The following is a 7,365-nucleotide window of genomic DNA, read 5'->3' as shown; positions in this document are numbered from 1 at the left end:
ATAAAATAAGATTCAAAATATAAACAACATATTAAGAAATTAATTTTCTTTTTTCACCTATGAGATTCAATGAATTATTTGCAAACAAAATTTAAAACAATTTAAATTCCAGATAATATTGAAAAAGTAATTAAGATAGAGATATATGATGAAAATTAGCATATTTTATCACTAATTTCACTTTTAGAAAATCACTTATAATATGTAATTCAAAGTTTAAAATATGTGAACCATTAAGAGTGCTCTTCATATTGAATAATTATGTTTGTTATTATTAATAAATATATTATCAATCATAATTTTATTTATCTAATTGATTTATGTCTAGTTATTATGATAATGTATGTTCAAATTAGCTGGCAAAGGTCCCAGATTGAAAAGTTCATTCATTTTTGCTGAGAACCATTTATGTCTGAAACATTGGTGTATTTATTTATATAAAATGTTATATGCATATGCTTCTTTATGTGGTCAATAAACCAATTTTATCGAATGGATATTTTAAATTATTCATAATGATTTCTTGTCATTATTTTCCTCTTATACTTACATTTGTGTGTTTTAATTTCCTTTGCATTAAAAGAATATGGAGCACCAATGCAATAGCTCAGTATATAAAGATACTTGTTACCAAGACTGACAACCTAAGTTTTAATTACATCCCTCACCCACCCCCACCCACCCACCCCACCCACCCCAACACATTTACAAATAGAATAACATTTTAAAAAATGAAGTAGGGACTTCACTATTTCACTCTATTGCTCCTTTCCTCCTTTTTTTTTTCTCTCCCATTCTTCCTCCACTTGTATTTTTTTATATTAACTCTTACTATGGAGTTCTTGAATATTTGAAGCCTTAGTTGATCAGATATAAATGCCATAAACACATGTTGCAATGTGGTTTTTTTCCAGTTGTAACTCATTATCTTATGTTCAGAATTTATATAAGCTCCTCACTGAAATATATGTTCTTTTTTATTAGATATTTTCTTTATTTACATTTCAAAGGCTATCCTGAAAGTAACCTATACCCTCCCCCCATCACTGCTCCCCTACCCACCTACTCCCACTTCTTGGCCCTGGCATTCACCTGTGCTGGGTCATATAAAGTTTGCAAAACCAAGGGGCCTCTCTTCCCAATGATGGCCAACTAGGCCATCTTCTGCTACATATGCAGCTAGAGACACGAGCTCAGGGGTACTGGTTAGTTCATATTGTTGTTCCACCTATAGGATTGCAGTATATATGTTCTATGATGATATTATTTTCACTTTTTATTTCTTATTCACGCGACCCCTTTTTCATTTTTAAGTTAAAACTTAACTGCAAAGAACTTGCTAATAACTTACTTGTATAGTTTTTAAGGACTTTTTCCTCCTGAGATCTGTAACTTCACTTAATGTTATATATTTTACATATAATTTCTACAAATTTTCTGATTTAATTTTTCTTAAAACCTGAATGCTTATCTCATATTATGAACCTTAACAAATTTACCAAATTTTGATTGTTGCATCATTCACTAGGTTTGATCCACTTCCTTGGTCAAATACCATTTTCTATGATAGCATGTGGCATTCTCTAGGTATATACCTGGGAGATAAATAGCTGGGACAAATGTTAGTTACATCTTTAATTCTCCTTTTGTGGAAGGTTAAAAGAGGACCTTTGAATGTAGGACAGTTTACAAAAGAAACATGAATGGTCAATAACTATTTTAAAAGTATGCAATATCCTACCCATCAGGGGAATGCAAACTATAAGTACCTTCAGATACTATAGTACATCAGTTCAAATTAATGTCATGAGCAATATGAAAGGATATGGAGAAGAATAATATATACTAATGATGGTATTGCAAATTAATACAGTTATGGAAATTATTTATTTTCCAAAATTTCCAACTATACTTTTTGTCTTATATGTACAGCCACTGTGGAATTCACTGTGGAATTTCATAGTCACTGAAAAAATATCATTGCTTTGTACATACCTCATGATTGTACACAGCTGCCCCTTGTTAAGGGATCCCCTTAAGATAGAATAGGTACAGATCTGTCTTTCTGTCATTGTAGTCTCTGTATCCAGTTGTGCATCTTTCATGGCATTGTCAGGCCCAAAACCTGAGTAGGTAGAACATTGACAGTCATATAGTAGCTTTGAAGGTAAAGGCCTGGCTTACAGAGCCATGTAATTGTACTAAGGACCTGGCAGGCAGACTATTAGCAGGAAAATATGCCTTCTCCATATTTTGAGTTCCATTTCCAATATCTTCATGACTTCTCTTTCCCTATGTTTATATTGGAAGAACTGAGTCTTAATGTAATTTATTCTGAGAAATGGAGTCAGGATAGGTAGAAACATGCAGTCCTCAGTGACTTGGTCAGTGGAAGAAGTGATTCTCGTCAAAGAAGGTGTACTTGAAGATATCCCAGAGACATCATCACATGAATATTAAAACACCATTTTCAATTTAGTGGTCCAAAAGGGGCATTGTCTGTGCCAAAATGTATTGAGAAACTGAAGACTCAGAAGTCTACATGTGTGTGGAGACACCAGAGACAAGAAAATTTTTATGAAGTTAATGGATTGCATTCTTCTCAAATGGATGAGTTGTGCATTGGTTGCAAAGATGGAAAGGAGGCAGGCAGACAGATCGACAGACAGAGGTAGAGACAGAGAGACACACAGAGAGACAAAGAGACAGCAGATAGACAGAAACATTTCTGGTGTCCCATAAACCTAGATGGTATGAAGAATATTGATAGGGAGGTAGAAGTGCTACTAGTGTATCAGGTTGACCATTCTTCATAAAACGAGGCAGAAAAATGTTCACCCATTTGGAGACAACGACAACATGGAGGAATACTTCTATTTGAAGGTGATGTTTTGGATATTTTCGATATGGGAAATGCCTAGCTTCGGGGCTAGCACAGGCCAGTGAAACCCAATAAACTTTTCCTTGTAAATTCCATTAGTGAACGAGTATTGAATAGGAGAGACATTGTCAGACAATGGCCACTGATGAAAATTTAATACTGATTTGCATTGGTTGGAAGTATTTGATATATTAGAAGTCTTAGGATTTTGTCAGTGACTACAGTCAAAATGGTAAAAAGATACTTCTTTTGGCTAGACAGAGAGACAACTGGAAAGCAAGACCTTGAGACTAAACCACTTCCATGTACAGAAACCCTTGGGGAAAATACTAACATTGCAGTCTGATAAAATGGTGTGGAGAGATCATGGGAAGGAAAGGAATAGGTGTTACCTGGTATTCCCAGTCAAACTGGAGCATTGCAATGCCACCACAATGTATCTATTCCTCTGAAGAAATTGTATATGCTTTATGTTTTCATCTCAAGGTTTACTCCCATGAGTCATACCTTCAGTCCAATAAGAGGAAGAACCAATCATTTATGGATGGAGAAAGGCACCTAATATTGTCTCATGCAATATTGTCCAACGTGCAGGTCCCACAGAAGAAAGTAGAGGATAGTGGTAAGCATTATTTCAATTTCCCAAAGTGTTCACAACTCTTAAGGTTTTTCTAGAAGTGTTATGTTGTCAGACGATGGCCACTGATGAAAATTTAATACTAATTTGCATTGGTTGGAAGTATTTGATATATTAGAAGCCTTAGAATTTATGACCTAAAATTGCACAAACTCGTCAAACCCTACCATGTCCTACATTTAAAGCTTCTGACAGTTACTACCTGGGAAAGTGGAAGGTCTTAGTTTTCAACATACTTATCATATTTCTGCAATTTTAAGAGTATACCAACCACCTGATTGCAAGAACCCAACAATCGCTAGTTGGCCAAAATGGTAGTTTCCAGTCAAACATTCATTTGTAAATGCCTAACCAAATAATTGAATACTCATTATCATCGTTATGATCATGCCTAAAATGCAGCACATTCACTCATCCAAGTACTATATAAGTCATGCAGATATTTCTAAGTCATTGCACTGCACTTGCTGACCACCAGATTTGGCAAAGTCACATTACAGAAGGGCCTAAGTTTTTAAATTTCTTGCTAAACAAGCATGATTGTAGTAAGTGAGCATAATTTGAGTACCTAGGAAGCTCCCTGTGGTAATGTTTCTATTTAGGGAAAAGTGGCAAGAAATTAGATAACATAGTCACAGACACAAGCAGCAGATGCATAGTTACCTACCATCTAAAAGTATATATTTTCTGTATGGACATTTTTCCAGGCCTGAGTTTGTTAGTTACCATGGAGTAGTGTGTCAAAGAAATGCATTGAAATAAGACTCTGTTTTAGAATTTGCTTTATTGGGGATATTATTAGTGTAATCCATATTGATGAGCTACATCTGCCTTGGTAATAAGTAGGAAAAGTGTGGGTCCCTGAATGTCAGAACCTGATTTGCAAGCCACAATTGAAAAGAGAGCAAGAGACCATGTCTGAAGCTGGTAAAGGCTGGAGGGACTATGCTGTGGGGCACGGAATCTTTGGCCTGTTGTGTTTAGTGCTCTTTTTTCAGATGACCAAAACAGTCCTGTGACTAAACAGGCTGTTTGTGTGGTTGACAAACTGAAAATAGATGGACCTGCTTGGAAAGAGAGCAAGGGGCACATGTGTTAGTTATGGAAGGCATCCATATCCATGTTTGTTTCCCTGACTTACACCCATACATGTGCACCTAGAATTTAGTGTTAGATTTCAGAGTAAACAGGTAAAAATATTGAGATCTGTGAATTTCTGTATGATTCAGGTATATCAAGCTGTATAGAAATAATATTGACTATATAGATAATATAGATAATATATCAACTTAACATAGTCATGGTAGTTCCCTGGAAATCTTTGGCTCACCAAAGTGGCTTCCACTAAGAATCTAGTAAAAAAAAAAAAGATATGAGAGCGATGGATATGGGGTTTCTATTAAATTGTGACAGTACATGTCTTGAACAAGCCTTAAAAATGTTGATGGTTGCCACAGTGAGGCTACCTAATAATGTGGACCTCAGAATAGTGACATGTCTATGTTTTCATATTTATGTACCTTGAACATATTTCTGTTTTGTTCTGAGCCTTTTTATCATGGAGAGTACATAAGGGTTGTCTGAGTTGACAGAGAAAGTCTACGATAGCTGCTGAGTTCCAGCTATTTGGAATTCATCAATTCTTTTGCACATTTAAAACTTGAAGGCAAGATTTGGGCCAGAGAATGGGACTGATCTGTATTTTCCATCACACCCACAGTGTGCCAGAGGGTCTCTTTTGGATCTGGATGAACTTTATAAGAAGAATGGCAACATATTGTGTTATGATCTGAAGTTTTGTTAATATATAGTTTTGTTAATATATAGTTTTTTCGGTCTCCAGTTTGGTGGCCAATTCAAAAATTACCCAGTGAAACATATTGGTAGATAGATACAGAGAAAGACAGAAAGAGACCAATATAAATAACGAAAAAGAGAGTGGAGTTTGGGTCATATTGCCTTAGAAAGTGTGCCACTTACTGCTGAAATACTGGAAGGAAAATGGGATAAAAAGTTGGAAACACTGGTCTAAAGCTTCTCAGCAAGTATTAGGAATTAAGAATTCATAGGGGTGCCTCTGGTCTTTCTGCATGTTTAGGTAGGTGTTTGGAGTGACTTGATGTGTTCTATCACCAGGGATTAGTTTTGTTACTTCAGACATTTACAGAAGTTATCATGAAGGCAATTAAGGGAAACATGGTTAGACCAAGCTTTTGCTAACATTATGACATTATTCCCAAGGAAACCCTATAACAAAACCCTTATTGACTTCACAAGCTTGAGAGAGGGTTTGAGGAGGGGGCAGACATGACCTTCAGGTTCAGACCTTGCTAGGACCACATACCTCAGTTTGCATGTTCCCCTTTATAATTTAGGTATGTGCTTTGATCTGTCTTCTCAAGGTCACATTCTGTGGGGCCCACAGACACAGTGAAGATATACATGGTCAACATCTTTGGATGAGGGATGAGAATATTAGAATGTGACTCCAGACAAGTTGCTTGGTATGTCTGTCTTACTGGAAGACCACTAGAATTTAAAGGTAAGCTGTATTTGAATTTCTCCAATTACAAATGATTCTAGCATTTTTGCTGGAACTGCAAGGACCTACCATAACTTTATCCAGTCCTGTCAGGACCTGCAGCACTTTTAGTGACTTTGAAAGCTTTTTAAATTTTCTAACAGTTTTAGTGACTATGAAAGTTCCTTGATGATGAAAGTTTTGGAATTTCTCATCCTCACTAATATATACACTATGTATAGCACCTTGAAAAGCTTTGTGGAGGGGCACTATAGTGTGTCTTGATCAATGATGACTCCCAAAGATTCTCTGGAAAGCTGAACAAAATGATTGACTACTTAATACCACCACTCTCTTCTGGACTGAGATTTATCACATTGAGTCACCCACATCTCCTGGAGTCAGATAGGCTTATAATCCACTATACTTTGTCCATTTCTATTTATAGTCAGACACCTTGATGAGAGTCCAGTCTCTATAGGACTCTGCTATCATGTGTAGTATTCATGAAAACATATAGGACTTGCTGGTAGTGCTGGTAGCTTCTAGGAGTGGCCTGCAGGCAGAGGTCAGACTCTGAATCATAAATAGGAGTAGCAGTGCCCCCAAAGCTTGAATCTACACTCAGGACATTCCAGGCCTTGTGTGTAGTCTTCTTAGAAACCTTGAAGTTTATTGGAGCCCTGCAGTGCTACTGCAGAGAAAGACACTCTAGTCAAGGCTACAGGAGTAATTTGCCCTGGTGCATAAATTCTTAAAATCTGAATGACTGTGTGTGTGTGTGTGTGTGTGTGTGTGTGTATGTCTGTGTGACTGTCTGTCTGTGTGTGTGTGTGTGTGTCTGTCTCTCTGTCTCTCTGTCTCTCTGTCTCTGTCTCTCTCTGTGTGTGTGTGTGTGTGTGTGTGTGTGTGTGTGTGTGTGTGTGTTAATGTTGATAACTTCCCTTGTAGCTAAGTAGGCAGACTGTGATACTGACCACCAGGATGTTTTCCATGTACCCTGCTTGGGAAGAGAGCAAGAGTAATACTATGTGTTCCTAAGGTATGTTTGGTTGCTAGGTCTAGGTTCATTAGAAGATGGGTCAAATGACACACAAGCTGCCACAGATTTAAGACTAGGCTTGGACATTACCATATGGTCATTGACATCTTTAAGAAGATCCTGTCCTTGAACATGGCACTTGTGGCAATAAGAAATGTTGGGTGTTTCAGCATCTTTTAAAATTTGACTTCTAGTTATCATTCAAGCAGGCTTGACCAACTTTTATTCAATGTCAGAGAGAGTATTAGTGTGGAGAGAGAGAGAGAGAGAGAGAGAGAGAGAGA

General features: G+C 36.8%; 1 non-coding gene across 1 annotated transcript; it reads left to right on the top strand.

Annotated features, from left to right (window-relative positions):
- Window positions 1-6,321: 6,321 nt before the first annotated feature.
- LOC115062821 lies at window positions 6,322-6,410 on the top strand. The gene has a single exon (XR_003842742.1). It is a non-coding gene; the product is annotated as a small nucleolar RNA SNORD116 (small nucleolar RNA).
- The last annotated feature ends 955 nt before the right edge of the window (window positions 6,411-7,365 follow it).

This window comes from Mus pahari, chromosome 1 (genome assembly GCF_900095145.1).
Source record: "Mus pahari chromosome 1, PAHARI_EIJ_v1.1, whole genome shotgun sequence".
NCBI lineage: Eukaryota > Metazoa > Chordata > Mammalia > Rodentia > Muridae > Mus > Mus pahari.
Note: the sequence above shows the minus strand (reverse complement) of the source record. Positions and strands in the feature narration are given on the sequence as shown.